This window comes from Euwallacea similis, unplaced genomic scaffold (assembly GCF_039881205.1).
Source record: "Euwallacea similis isolate ESF13 unplaced genomic scaffold, ESF131.1 scaffold_55, whole genome shotgun sequence".
Lineage (NCBI taxonomy): Eukaryota > Metazoa > Arthropoda > Insecta > Coleoptera > Curculionidae > Euwallacea > Euwallacea similis.
In genome coordinates this window covers 193,103-207,665 of record NW_027098680.1, presented here as the reverse complement: position 1 = coordinate 207,665, position 14,563 = coordinate 193,103, and the positions used below count along the sequence as shown (strand labels likewise).

At 37.4% G+C, this 14,563-nt stretch overlaps 2 long non-coding RNA genes across 4 annotated transcripts; one reads left to right on the top strand and one right to left on the bottom strand.

Moving 5' to 3' along the window:
• Positions 1 to 2,379: 2,379 nt before the first annotated feature.
• On the bottom strand, positions 2,380 to 3,376 carry LOC136418999 (uncharacterized). Its single transcript, XR_010753036.1, has 3 exons — positions 3,285 to 3,376; positions 2,905 to 3,218; positions 2,380 to 2,840 (listed from the first exon to the last, which is right to left on the bottom strand). It is a non-coding gene; the product is annotated as an uncharacterized lncRNA (long non-coding RNA).
• Positions 3,377 to 3,487: 111 nt separating this feature from the next.
• Positions 3,488 to 6,850, top strand: LOC136418998 (uncharacterized). Of its 3 annotated transcripts, none has more exons than XR_010753034.1 (5): positions 3,488 to 4,016; positions 4,072 to 4,266; positions 4,338 to 4,464; positions 5,498 to 5,758; positions 6,705 to 6,850. It is a non-coding gene; the product is annotated as an uncharacterized lncRNA (long non-coding RNA). The 3 variants fall into 3 exon arrangements; XR_010753035.1 differs by lacking the exon at positions 6,705 to 6,850 and having other exon boundaries at positions 4,072 to 4,161; positions 4,217 to 4,266; positions 5,498 to 6,254; XR_010753033.1 differs by lacking the exon at positions 6,705 to 6,850 and having other exon boundaries at positions 5,498 to 6,254.
• Positions 6,851 to 14,563: the final 7,713 nt, after the last annotated feature.

Sequence of the window (14,563 nt, the reverse complement as noted above, 5' to 3'; positions counted from 1 at the left end):
CAACTGTTAAAGTGTCGACAAATAAACAAGTTATTACGGAACAAACAAATTCAGCCGAAGGCAAATTCAACCAAGTCTCGTGAGAGATTTTTAGAACCTAATTTACCAGACTGTTATAACTTATTCTTATAATTAGTTAAGTGTGTGGTGCACGTAATTTAGTCCAGGTGCTAATTGTGAGTACCTGTTTTATTTTCTTAATAATTAGTTTATTTATAGGTGTATTAATATCTGGTTGTTATCATAGGTAGTGTAATGGAACTCGCGAAACAAAACTCGGGAACACTTTGGTAGATTTTTATTCCGCTCGTTATGACACACACAACCCTTAATCTTTTACAAAACTAAAGATCTCGGGATTAAACTGACATTTCAATAGAGAGAGCCAAGAGTTAATGAGGGAAGTGACAAAATTCCGGGAGCGTCAAGTTATATTATTATAATGGTTATGGTCAAAATGGTTATGGTCCTTTTACAAGCTTCAGGGTATCTTAAGTACCAAATCTGGGGGTCAGTACCCATAGGCGTACTCCGGTTTTTGGCAATTAACAAGACAATCCACCGATGGTAACTTTCTAAATCCTTAACCCGTAACGTCAAGATAATAGTAAGAAAAGATGATTTACGGGGGTGTTGCAGCTGTAGTGCGATTTAGCAAAAATGTGGATATGTTAGACTTTTGTCTTGACGAGGAAAAGGAGTGAAAGTTTTTATGAAGGGTAACCCTTATTGAAAGATAATGGGTTCCCAACATATGGCCATCCTGGACATACCACCAAAGTAATGAAAATTCATAGGCGTAGCCTAAGGGTACATTACAGTAGGTTTGGCAAACCACCAATTATTATTATTTTTTAGAGTATTTGTGAATAGTTACTTTTTGTCAAATTAGTTTATTTAAGTAGTTGTCAAGATAAAATAAAACAGTTCTTTACTACATTCGCGATCATCAACATCTTTTAACCACACAAGGACAAGTGTATACATATACCCTTTATTGTTTTTGAGATTGACTCACCCCTGTATTAAGTTAGAATAAATCATTTGTCGTAAAAGATAAAGGAACTGTTTATCATTTTGGATCGAACATAAAATGCTGCAAACGATTCACTTATCAGTTCGTTTAACACAGGTGTGAAGAGAGTGATTGAGGTTTGCAAGCATGGGAAGAATGTGGAATGGTGTGTGTTAATTCTCTTGAAAACAAACAGATGCCCTCGGGGGTGACTCTGATGAATTTTTAGTATGGTGGGACATTCGCTTCCCGAAGAAAGCTGAATAAAGTTGATAAGCAAGACGGGCGTGCGTCTAATTTTAACCAAGAACCTACTCTAACAAGACTCATTTATGTTCAATAAATCATTCAGATAATTTATTATTAACTTCAAACCACCATTTGTATTATGTCACAAAAAATAAGTTTGGATAATGAAAACAAATGACAAACAATACAGAAATCCAAAATTAATATCTGTATGTAAGATTTCGGTATCGTTATGAAAAGAAAAAAAAAATAAAACAAAACAAGTTTTGAGGTACTCCTTTACTTGTCAAGAACCAAGGCCGGAATGCCCTCCGATACACATATCTTATCCACCCCCGAGCGCACCCCTCTCTTTTTAAGAGCATTGATAAGCCACATTCCAGGCTTTTTCCCACGATTCCCTGACCCATCATCAATTTTTCTCTCGCCTATGTTAAGGAATTCATAAATAACCCTCTATCGTTTCCTCATGCTTATGTTAGGAGTAATTTACGGCTAACCTCCATGTCATTCTCACATGGTATTATTTGATAGTCTTAACATAAGCGAGGAATGCTCACATGTATATTTACCGATCATAAAACAAATCTCTCACATCTTTCAAAGACCTTCTGGAAAAGTTGTAATTATAAATGAAAATAAATGTTATTTTATTGGGTTTTCTAGTTTTCAAATAAAGCATTCTAGAAACGTTTGAGTTAGGAGTACCTAGCAATAAAAAAAATTCAGAATTTTTTATTCATACACAAGCCGCACTTTTATATTTTATGGTAATTATTATTATATTGAATTGAACAATTGTACTATGAATCCAAAAGAACGTGAAATTATTAATGAACTATTTTTTGGTATTTCATCTGATGTAAATACTGTTTTTCAATATAGAAATGGTATATTGTACTTTTTTGAAAAGGATAACAAAGTGATTTCATGTGAATATGATGAATTTTTAAATATGATAATAAAAATTTCTCCATTTAATTTTAGTACTTTCAATATTCATTGTCCCAATCTAGGTATTTTGGAACAACTGAAAACTTTATTAAATAAATTGAGTTCTCATAGTTTAAAAACTGATTAAAATAAATAGCACACTATAAAAATAAGTTTTTTGTCATAAATTTTATTCCCAAAAAAAAAATAATTCAAATATTCAAAGACATTCGTTGGAAACTTCGTGTTTCTTAAATAGATCCACACTCTCTGCTGGCTTATGACCATATACAATTTTAAAATTATTTAGCGGTAATTCAAAATTCTCCCATAAAAATCCCAACAGTCTAAATTCACTCTTCGAAAACATGTTCAGAGGGATTTCCAAACAATCAGTTAGAACAAAAATTGGATGAGCATTCTTGTTTAGATCTTTATATAATTCCCAATAAGTAACCATAAAATTGTTTTGATCAAAATACCATTCATCTAAAGATTGTTTTTTAGTTTCCAAGAATTTGGTCCATTTGTTATTCCATGTTGTACATGACTGGTTTTCTACACATTTTGCTACAAACATCTTAAGAAATTCTCTTATATGAATTTTTTTATGTGTTTTTAACACTTCCCAGTTTGCCTCTCTCTAAAAGGTAACAATGGAAATTTCCATTAAATAACCAACAACAATCAATATCATATTAACTTACTAATTTAATTTGAAGGCGTTCATTTTCATGTTTGTATTGGACCTTCAATAATTCAGTATCTTTTTTTGATAACTCTAGATCCTTTGCTAGATTCGCAATCTCTACATCCTTCGCTAGATTCGCAATCTTTAAATCCTTTTTCGCAATTTCTAGATCCTTTTTCGCAATCTCTAAATCCTTTTTTAGCAAACTTGCAAGTCCTTTTTCACCATCCATTATCCTTTAAAAATCAAATTACATGTATTATTTTTATTTTCCTACTTACCAAGATAACCTAAGGCCGATATTCTGACATATTTCAAAATAATCATAACCTAAATGTGGCAATTAAAAAAGATTCTTTTCAATTAAAATATATTATCTTAAGATTATCAATTTACATTTCCAGGCGACTATCGTGTGGTGGAACGAATGAAACTAAAAAAAAACCGGGTAGATATCACATTAACAAACGTTCATAAGTGGACAGCCCCAAATCGCAGACTATCACAATGTGGTGCTCTACTCGAGAGGTCTTTCATTCCGTGAACCTGCACCGACAAGTGACACTGACACGTTGATCTCACTTGACTAGTGACAGGAGCTAGAGGACCCAAAGGGGTGACTAGCCCTCTAACAGGAGAACAACCCCCTAAAAACCTGTCTTCTGAAATGCTACTCCTGAAAATCGTAAAAAGTGTCATGGAAGGCAGGATAAACCGGTTGGCTTTCGCAGCCATTAAATTGGCGAGCTGTGAGATATCTTAAAAAAGAGAGAGCGAGTCCCAACGACGACTGCCACGGATAAATCGAGGATTCATAAGCACCGAGCCTGAAATCCTTAGAAAATACGGGGTTTGTTAGTGGGTAAAAATCCCACACAGGCTGGAGTACGAGCTTCAGTACGTCTTACTGAGAAGATTTATTTTACATTAACAGGAAGAAACTGAGAAATGTCTTAAACGATCAGAACAAGAGAGGCCCGGAGTACATCGGTAGGTCTGGAACAATGTTTTGACTCAATATATGGGTATCTAAGAGGGCCAGTAGTGAGGACAGAGAATGTGTGAAGTTTTACACACTCAAGGAAAGATGGTTTGTTGCTATAATAGGTAGAAAGGATTTGGCATAAGGTAAGGTAAAGTGAACTAGAAGGTACAAAGTTATACCACTATGCCAATACTTAAGGTCCCTGCATGGATCTTTGAAGAATAAGGGGCCAGGAAGATATAAGTAACTTGGGCCAAACCTTCTATTCAAAGTTGGAAAATTGCCATGGTTAATTGCTCATTAATCTACACATTTAGCTCTTATAAAAGAGATATTTTAATAGGTAACATGGCTCGAGCTTGGAGTTGGAAAAACCTAACCTACCAACAAAAGGTAATTATATGGGTGGAGTGCTTTATTTATTGCCTTTCAAAAAAAAGAACATTGTTTACCTATATGTACAGGGAAATAATAGAAGGAAACAGGACACTTATTAGATTTGCTTCGACGAGGAAAGGGCTATAGATGCATATTGAAGTTTGGATCATTGCAATTGAGGGGTTTATTATGAAATTGCTTTTTTATAACAAGGTAAGTTTCCATCAATTTAGGAGGAATAGGAATTTGTTTTGGGTTTCTATGTTTTACGAGTTTAATCATGATACTTTATTAGGAATTTGCTAGGTATTTTCTGATAGCAGCAAGACATTTCACCATTTTATAAAAAAAAGGAGCAAAAAATTGTGGAAATGATAAAAGGTGAGGTAAGAATAGATTACTATTGGGTTATGAGGATAAAAGAAAACACACTAATTACTAATGATTTTCTATTTTCTGATATGCGCGGTCCGCTGGATTTTAAAAGAGTGTCTTATTATATCAAGACATAGAAAAAGAATGAATTTATCAAGCATCGCTCCAGATACCCATACATCAAACCTGTGTGTTTATATATATAATCCTGGAGGGACTAGACGAAACATATCTATCGAAAAATAATTTATGTGTCTGATGGAAGTGATACTTTCATAAATTTTGCCTTATGAAAGAAAGCATTATTCAACAATTACAGATGACCTTAAAGATTAGGTATTATTCTGGAATTGAACATAAGAGTACTTATTGGGAACATCATACTACTGTACACGGTTACTTTATATTGAATTTGTAACTCAATATAGTAGTTTGTTTCCTTTTACAAGTACAATACAGTGCAAGTTTTTACAAGTCACAGTGCAGTATCTACCATTTTACAAATCAATATTGAGAATCGCACACACTTATGGAGAATAAATTATATTATCATTAAATTAGTGGATACCATAATGAATAGGATCATCAATGAGGAATATTTAATAGTTCAAGAAAAACATAAACTTTATAGATTAATTTTTAAGGAGAACAAGTAGATACATTTTTGTTAATATCGACATTTCAATTTTTTAAGAAATTTTTATTTCCAAAGTGGAAAGGTACTATTTTCTCGACATAGATATTGTATAAAATAAAATTGTAAAGCCAAAGCCAGTTGCTATTTCTGTTAAGAAATTTTCTCGAAAATTGTACATTTATAGCAAGTAAAAAGAAGGTTAGGTAGGGCCTTTTAAAATAATTTCCTTTTTAGGAAGTAAATTAATATTACTACAAGAGGGAGTACAAGTAGGGATATAAAGCTTGAAAAGAACTTGTGATGAGAGTGAGAAACGTACCAGATAAGATCCAAAGCTTTAAGGAAGAAGAAAATGAAAACAACATTGTGGGGCGTTTGTAAAGTAAGGGAAGGGGAAGGATTAGGAGTAAATGGTGGATGCACAAGAAGAGGAGAGATACAGGGGAGGATAAACAGGAATGCAACGTCGTCATTTACTACACACAAAAAAGGAAGGTAATTCAGTTAGCCATATAAGAGAAGAGATAATTTTCCCAGTATATTATTTATGTATTTTTCTTTATTAACCAAGTAAGGATAATTGTTGATTTCAACAAGTATAAGGAGGAATATAAATTTTAGAAGAAACTAAGAGAACCTTTTAGAAGAAACAAGAGAAGGATCCCTATAAATTAACGTTACTTATATTAATAAACGTGTTGAGTACAGTTTATGTGAAACACATTAGGAAAGATAGAACAACGAAGGTTACTTTATATTTTTTTGTATTTTATCAGTAGAGAATGGTTTATGTAGGGTGTTTAAAAATAAAGGGTTTAGGAAAAAAGAGTGTGATTCCTTGGCCCATTATAAGAAAAAAGTTCCTATTAACATGGGTCCGCAAACGCACAGTTTTCGAGATACAGGGTGTCAAAAAATAGGTTTATTTTCAGTTTATTGACGATATCTCACGAACCGTTTGCGATACCGATCTCAGATTATGTTCACATGTTAACAGTAGTATTAGCTACATTTCAAGTACTAATTAAATTTTTTCCATATGTCAGTGGCGGACATTTTATAGTTGCGTGATATTCTTTTAACTAAATTAAAAACTTCACTTTTTTTATCCCATGTACCCAAGCCAGGAAAATGTGTACTTTTATTATCTAGCATGCATTATACACCGACAATTGATGGAAACAAACCAGAAATAATAACCTATTACAATAAGACAAAATGCGGCATTGATACTTTAGATCAACTTGTATATGAGTACATGGTAAAAAAAAATCCAACAGAGGGCCATTTGCATTTTTTATGAATGGTATCGACTGCTGTGTGTAGCTTCCTTTATAATTTGGACAAAAACTTATTCAAAATGGAATGAAAATAAAAAGCACAAAAGAAGACTGTTTTTGACTGAGATTGCAGAAAATTTAGTAAAACCGCATATTCTTAGGTGAACAAACCAAAAACACAGCAAGTCTGTTGAAAATGCTATGGGCCACGTGTTGAATGAACAAGAATCTGTAGAAGCAAACTGCAAGTTATATGGATTCCGGTCTTGCAAAGAAGCGGAAATGTCACATTTGTCCCTCTAAGAAATCAAGACTCCAAAAACATTTTTGTTCCAAATGCAATAAATAGTTAAATTAAAATAATTAATGCTTATTAAAGATTTTTTGAATTTAAAAGTATACGAGTTATTTATTTCCCATTATAAATGGTATGTGTCTATTGGACACATAATATCCGTTTGTGTTATGAACTTTAAGTGACTAGAGTTAATATTAATAATATTAGGTGTACAACTTTGCTTCCGCCGTTTTTTTTTCCGAATTTCGCGATTTTATTGTAAAAAACTAATTATACCTTTAGGATCCAAAGTATTGTCCATCGCTGGCCACTACTTTCTCCCATCTTTCGGGCAGCATACGAATCCCGTGTTGAAAAAATTGGACATCTTTTGAAGCGATCCACGATTCTATCCAATTTCTTACTTCTTCATAAAACCGGAAGTGTTGGTCAGCTAGCCCATGTGCCATGGATCGAAACAAGTGATAATCAGAAGGAGCTAGGTCAGGAGAATATGGCGGGTGGGGTAGGACTTCCCATTTCAATGTTTCCAAGTATTTCTTGACCACTTGCGCAACATGGGGTCGAGCATTATCGTGCTGCAAAATCACTTTATCATGTCTCTCGTTGTATTGCAGCCGTTTCTTTTTCAATGCTCGGCTCAAACGCATTAATTGGGTTCGATAAAGAGCACCTGTGATTGTTTCAGTTGGTTGTAACAGCTCATAATATATTACGCCGAGTTGATCCCACCAAATACAGAGCATGAGTAGACCATGAATAGAACCATGAATAGACGGTTTGGCCGTCGACGTGGAAGCATGGCCGGGATATCCCCAAGTCTTTTTGCGTTTGGGATTATCGTAATGAACCCATTTCTCGTCCCCAGTCACAATACGATGCAGAAATCCCTTCCGTCTTTGCCTTGCAAGCAACTGTTCACAAGCGAACAGACGCCTGTCAATATCTCTTGATTTCAACTCGTACGGCACCCAATATCCTTGCTTCTGAATCATTCCCATGTCTTTGAGGCGTTTTGAGATTGTTTGTTGAGTCACTCCCAATGATTGTGCCAATTCTTGTTGACTTTGACACGAGTCTTCGTCAAGTAATGCTTCCAAGTTCGCATCTTGGAAAACCTTCTTTCTTCCACCGCTATGTTGGTCTTCGACGTGAAAATCACCGTTCTTGAAGCGCTGAAACCACTCACGACATGTCCTTTCACTAATAGTGGCTTCCCCATAAGTATCTGAGAGCATTCGATGAGCCTCAGCAGCAGATTTCTTCATATTGAAGCAGAAAAGTAAAACCTCCCGCAAATGACGAGAATTTGGCTCGTACACTGACATTTTCAATCGCGAATAACTTTATGATGAAGACACAAATAGACTAATATTTTTATGAGGTTATGTTAACAGGTGCCCAAGGCTCCTGCATGCCCACATGGGGTTATTTATTTCGATCATTACTTACCGCTACATACATCTATTCAAAAACGGCGGAAGCAAAGTTGTACACCTAATATTAACTGCCTGTTCTTTGTCCCTGTTGACCTAATTTTCCCAGTTCTGGTGAGTTCTTCAGAACCGTGGGAAAAGTTCCTGCTAGTCCCTATTACAAAGGGACCAATAGTTTAGTGTCACCCAATTAATTAGCACACATGGCCATTTAAGTGCGTCGTGGTAATAGTGACCCCGTTCGACAGTGCTTTGTCTTCAGATGGCCCTGTCAGCTTGCCCTTCATCTTATTGTCTATCCTAATGTTACTTTTACAAAACTTAAGGACTAATAAATCTCCGACATATACTACACTCAGCAGTCATGTTCAGTTGGGCGGCATTTGTTCTGTGTGTGCACCACGTTCCGGTCATCGCAGCCTCCACTCATCAAAAAGACCACCAGTTCTCCATTGACGAAATGCTCACCACGACTTTCCCCAAAAAACTATTCAATGAAATCGGATTGAACCCGTGCAAAGCCAATAAGTACACTTTTCCCTTTTAAATTGTCGATATGGTCTCTAAGGCGCGGATTTCCGGCAGATATGCCGTAAGTTATTTTTGATTGCTAAATATACAGGATGCCTAGAAAGATCCAGAAAAGGGATCAAAGCTAGAAGTTAAAAAAATCAAGCGATTCAGATGAACTTGCCTCATTCAAAAGCTTTTCGTTTACGTTCGACAAAGTGCCAAAGTGTTATTTTCGATATTTTGCAACGAAGTGGCAAGCTGCGAAAAAAATTCGCATCTCCAACAGTTTTCGAGATATTTTCAATTAAGTGATTTCGTGTGTTGGGAATTTCCCAACATAAAAATACCCCAAATGAATTATTGGACCCAAGCAATTCCACAATAAAAATAAAAAATACACTAGACCAATCTTCAACCGACCATTACGTGCCGAACTGCAGATACAGTCATAAGACCCGACCATCTGTGTTACTGCAGTTCGGGCTTATAACCAAAAAAGAGCGGCCATAAACCATCTTGGAATTTCCAACCTTTCGTTATAAAAAGAAGTCGAAGGCAGCAACGGGTGTAATTGGAAAAGAGGGTTGAAGGTCCTAAGTCTCCCACCAGGAAAAGAGGGGGTGTCCCTTTTGGGAGGCTCGGAAGTCCGCACCCGAACGCACTCTAAAAAGAAAGCTCTCCAGGAAAAGTCACAAAGAACTCATCTCGCGATATACACCACAATACCAGATCTCGTGCAACCCGTGCTTAGTTTTTGTGATTACGATTCTTGGCTCTCTTCTCTGTTTGCGTCTGTACTAGAACTATAGTGTAAGTAAACGTAGTGTTAATTAGTGCGACGGTGTTTCATTTACTCTTGAGACCTTTGAACCCGGTAAGCCGTCTGGTCCTTCGATAGAAAAGAAATCACACTAGCGTAAGTGAATTATTTCGTAGGTGCCTAGTGAGGCAGTCACTACTGTTAAGCAGGATCTCAGGAATCCCCTGGCCTAAACACCGTGCATTTTCAGATATTTGTTAATATTACTTTTTTAACGCGCCCGATGTTAAGGTTCCTTCGATAAATTAAATCACGAAAATAACAATTTGGTTTACGAAAGTGGACTGTATTAATTTTCACTTATTTAAATAATGACAAAATGTTGGTCTAAGTAGGAAGCGGGAGTTTACTTAGTTGGACGGATTACGAACTATGTTTACGATCACATATCTAGAGCGAGCACTCGTCAAAGAGAGCAAAACTACTACGCTCATCCCTTAAGTACTAAACCTGAGGAACTCCAACCAGGGGCGCACCACTACCAGAAGCGCTTACGGACATGACCGTACCTGATATCATAAATCACAGTCATTGGATGAATAACTATACATGTCGCATTTATTAGTGCAATATTATATTTATTGAAGACTTGCCGAATTGCAAATCGCGGCAATGGTCCAATTTAGAAAGCTTCTTTTGACAAATAGCGTATTTCCCAGCCATAAAGATCCCTTCGATATGGCCTGATGGGTACGGTTGTCTGGCATCCAGATGGAATCCTCTAAGTAAGTATCGATACACATGGGCGTAACTTAAGGGATGAAAGTACGAATAAATTAAGCAAGTAAGCAACTGCACCAAAAACATTAACCTAAAGTTCTTAACACTCGGTATAATACGGTAACGTGAAATTTTTCGTTCAGGTCAGTAGAAAATCACAGTTCCAGTTTGTTCCTGTTTCTATTAGTTCGGGTTAGTTCGGGTTGATTCAGGTAATTCCAGGTTTCCTAGCGTCCCCCCCGTGTGTTTCCACCTTGACGAGGTGGGGGGACTTGAGCGTTCCCTGATACCAGGGGCCGGGTCCGGAGTCTTGGTGTCGGATATGCGCAACTCACAAAAAGCCGAGGCATACCGGTAGGCGGGCTGGTAGGGAGCTGACTAAGAGAGACACCGGAGAGGGCACCGCAGCCCCCCATAGGGGAGGTTTCGCCTAACTCTCCCTCCCTATGGGCAAGGAGCCGCTACGCCGAGGGAGATGCCACCCTCTCCCCGAAGTAATGCTTAACGGCGGTTCCGGGGAGGATCTAAGGTGAAGAGGGGAGGTTTTTAGTGGGTAGGTGCTCTCCCTTCAGGGCGGTGTATCCCACATAACCCGGTCGCCAGACCACCAGGTCGGGTACCTATGAAGGTTTTCCTTCCCTATATAAAATAAAAAAAGGTTTTCTAGCATAAGGCGGTGCTCTGAATGTGAGTGGACCAAGTCCGGTTTTGCTCTGTCCCAGATGTTTACTGGGCACGGCGTGTTTGGTAAATACCTGCGGCGAATTGGCATAGAGCGCAGTGACCACTGCTGGTTCTGCGGGAGCGAAGCGTGTCGGACACCTCGGAGCACACGGTTTGGAAATGTCTAGAATGGGAGGACAATCGTGTGCAGGCTAGAAAGAACAGACTTAACTTCAACCGAAGCCCGATCGGGCGTGAATTAGTAGAAAGCGAGGCGAAGTGGCTGGCAATCTAGAGAATAGCTGGGCGAATCATGTGGATTAAACGTGAGAAAGAGAATGAAAGGAGAAAGAATACAACGGGTAATCTTGGCGGCGACTAGCTCGCGAGGGAAGAGAATTTGAAGCCCTAAAGGCATGCCGAAAGGTAATTCCAGGGCAGAAGAAGGGAGGTGGTTTTAGTGGGTAGGTGGGTGCAGGGATTGCAGTCAAATTCCACACTACCTGGCTGTTAAAAAAGGTAATTCCAGGTTACTTCGAGTAAATTCATGTTAGTTTGCGTTAGTTAAGGTAAGTTCGGGTAATTTCGGGTAACTTTGAGTAAATTCAGGTTAGTTAAGGCAGAGAAGCAAGCGTGCGAGGACGTGTATTCGATGCACTTCTGCAGTATTCGTGGTTTTCGGCTGTGGTTCGGTTTTCCCCTCCCTTGTGAGTCCTTCCAGGACGTTGGAGTGGATTTCTCCCCAAAGATTCGTGGAAACGCTGTACCGGTGGATCCGAGATACAGTCAAAATATTCCGTATAAGTGTTCGGGTTTGTGCTTGTCGAGGGAAGATCTTCTATGTTGAGAAAGTACTGAAATGTTGACATTCCACATTAAACAATAATTAGTGTAGGATAATAATTAGAAGTTCATATTACTGAGTGTAAATTTTTCGTTACTGGTATATACATGTACTGTTGTTAATACGACCCCTTGGCTAAAAATAGAAAAGGTTGGGTGGTCAGGAAGTGGCATCCAATTTGCTGCTGCATAAAAAACTATTGTAAATACATAGTTATATCGGAGTGGTTGTGCGTAGGCTGTAAATAGTAATTTTAAGGGCGATTCGCAAACTCTCTATTATCGAGTTTATTAGAGAGGTTGCGAAGTATGGATAAAGATAAAGATGCACCGGAAAAGCCCGGAACTTCGAATAGAAGGCTCAGATTGAGACCCGTGACTACCCCTCCGTGGTTCAATATGGAAGAGGGTTTCGATTTCACGGTTTCTCCCAGCGGAGCTGGGGAATACAGTTACTGCTGGGATGAAAAATCGGGAAATTCTGTGAAGAAAAGGAGAAGGTCGGAAATGAAATCCCCAATAGATATTGAGTGGGAAGAGAGCGAAGCAAGCGACTCTGATTACAAATTAGACAGATCCAGAATGAAGGAAATGAAAGATTTAATTAAATCAATGGACAGAGTCATCAAAGAACTGTCGAAACAAGTGGCACAAAATGCTAACACTAAAAAAGAGATTAAAAAAGGTATCTTATCGTTGGAAAAGAAATCGAATCTCTTAATCACCGTTGACTATGTGGATACAATAGACAGAATGTGTGACGTCAGACCTAAAACTAAAACTGATAAACTAATTGAAACAAAGTGCATAAGCACGCAAACCGAAAATTTAGAGATTACGCCTGAAGAGATTGAAATGAGAAACAAAATAGATCAGTTGAGTGGACATATGCAAATCGAAGAAGTATTTGAAGTTGTAAGCACTTCTTGGCCCAACGGTTGTTACAAAAGAACCAAGGCTGTGAAAGGGAGTATTCTTGAACAGGAAGAAAGAGATGTAATAATTATCTCAGATGCAACGCATCAACAAAGTAAACTCCTATAGATTTTAGCAGAGAGTAACAATAAGTTAGGTAATATCATTAAAGCAGACAAACTGGCTACGGACAAAGTATACACACTTGTACAAAATAACTCGCTCATAATTGAAGATGATGTAAAAGAAGATTTTTTCAACAGGCATACGTTCATTGTAGGTTTGGAAAAAGAAATTAGTGGTATTAACAAGGTGCAATCCGTCTTGAATGACCTAACGAAAATTAAGGAAGCCGCCAAGGAAAATAAAAAGACAAATTTGGCTTTTGCCTGCACATCATCTAAGACTATAGTTTTAATTAGAAGACTTCTTGAGTTGATTTGTAAAGATACGGATGATGAAAATATATGGGTCTACGGTGCACCGACTGAAAGAAGGAGGCCGGTCAACGTAGATCCCGCCACTGAAAAGGAGATTAGGCAAACCGATGCAATAGAAACAGAAGAATGGAAAATAGCCGAGAGGAAAAAATCCTCCGACTCGATTAAGATTAGCATCGATAAAGAAGGGGGAAATTATGCCGATGTTGTGAGGGCTCTTAAAAAAGAAATAGATACGGAAAAACTTGAAATAAGGGTTAAAAATATTAGAAAAACAAAAGAAGGTAGTATCCAGATTGATTTTACGGGACAAAAAGATAACAGAAATAAATTCATGGAAGAAGTCAAAGCTAAATTGGGAGATAAAGGCAAAAGCGAAATTATTAAACAGCTAAAAACGCTGTTTATCAGAGATGTGGATGAATGCACGGATGAATTGGATATCAAGGAGGCGGTTACCGAAGTAAGTGAACCATTGGAGGAAATTAAAATTGGAATGGCATTAAAGGCTAACAGGGCAAACAAAAAACATGCGTTTGTCACTACCGGGTTAGAAGTTGCAAATAAAATTTAAAAAGCTGGATATCTCAGGATTGGCTGGACTAAATGCAGGATTGAGGAAGCCGATGCCCCACTCAGGTGTTATAAATTCTCCAAATACGGCCACACAGCAGGCAAATGTGATAGCAAAACCACAATGGAAGGCAAATGTTTAAATTGCTGTGAGACCGGGCACGTAGCAAGAGAATGTAAGAACGCTCCCGTTTGCTACGTTTGCGATAGTAATAAAGACCATAAAGCACAAAGTATGAACTATCCCTCGTACAGCAAGATTGTACAAGAAAGGAGGAGGACACTAAGAAAGGGAGTTGTAAATAAATAAACAAAATGTTAGTAAGAACTAAGGGACACAAAAACAAGAATAGGAGCTATTTAAATGTAATTCAACTTAATTTAAATAGATCAAGAGCGGCACATGAAATGTTAGAAATACAAATAGATGAGAATAATGTAAATGTTGTTATCGGTTGCGAACCTAATGTTAATTTATTGAATTGCGATGTCGTTGACATAAGAACGAATTGTTTTATTAGATTAATTAATTGTAAATATGTTATAACTAAGTTTTCCGGCTCAGGGTTTGCCTATTTGTTTCAAAGAATTATATGATTATTTCATGTTATTTCTCACCAAATGAGGAAATTAATAAATTTATAACCATGCTGGATGATATGTCGACTCACATCCGCATGTATAGACATAAAAAGATTATTATCGGAGGTGATCTGAACGCGAAATCACAGATGTTTGGATCGCCCGTTACAAAGGAACGAGGCATGGTACTTGAGAACTGGGTGGTGGCTCATGGCCT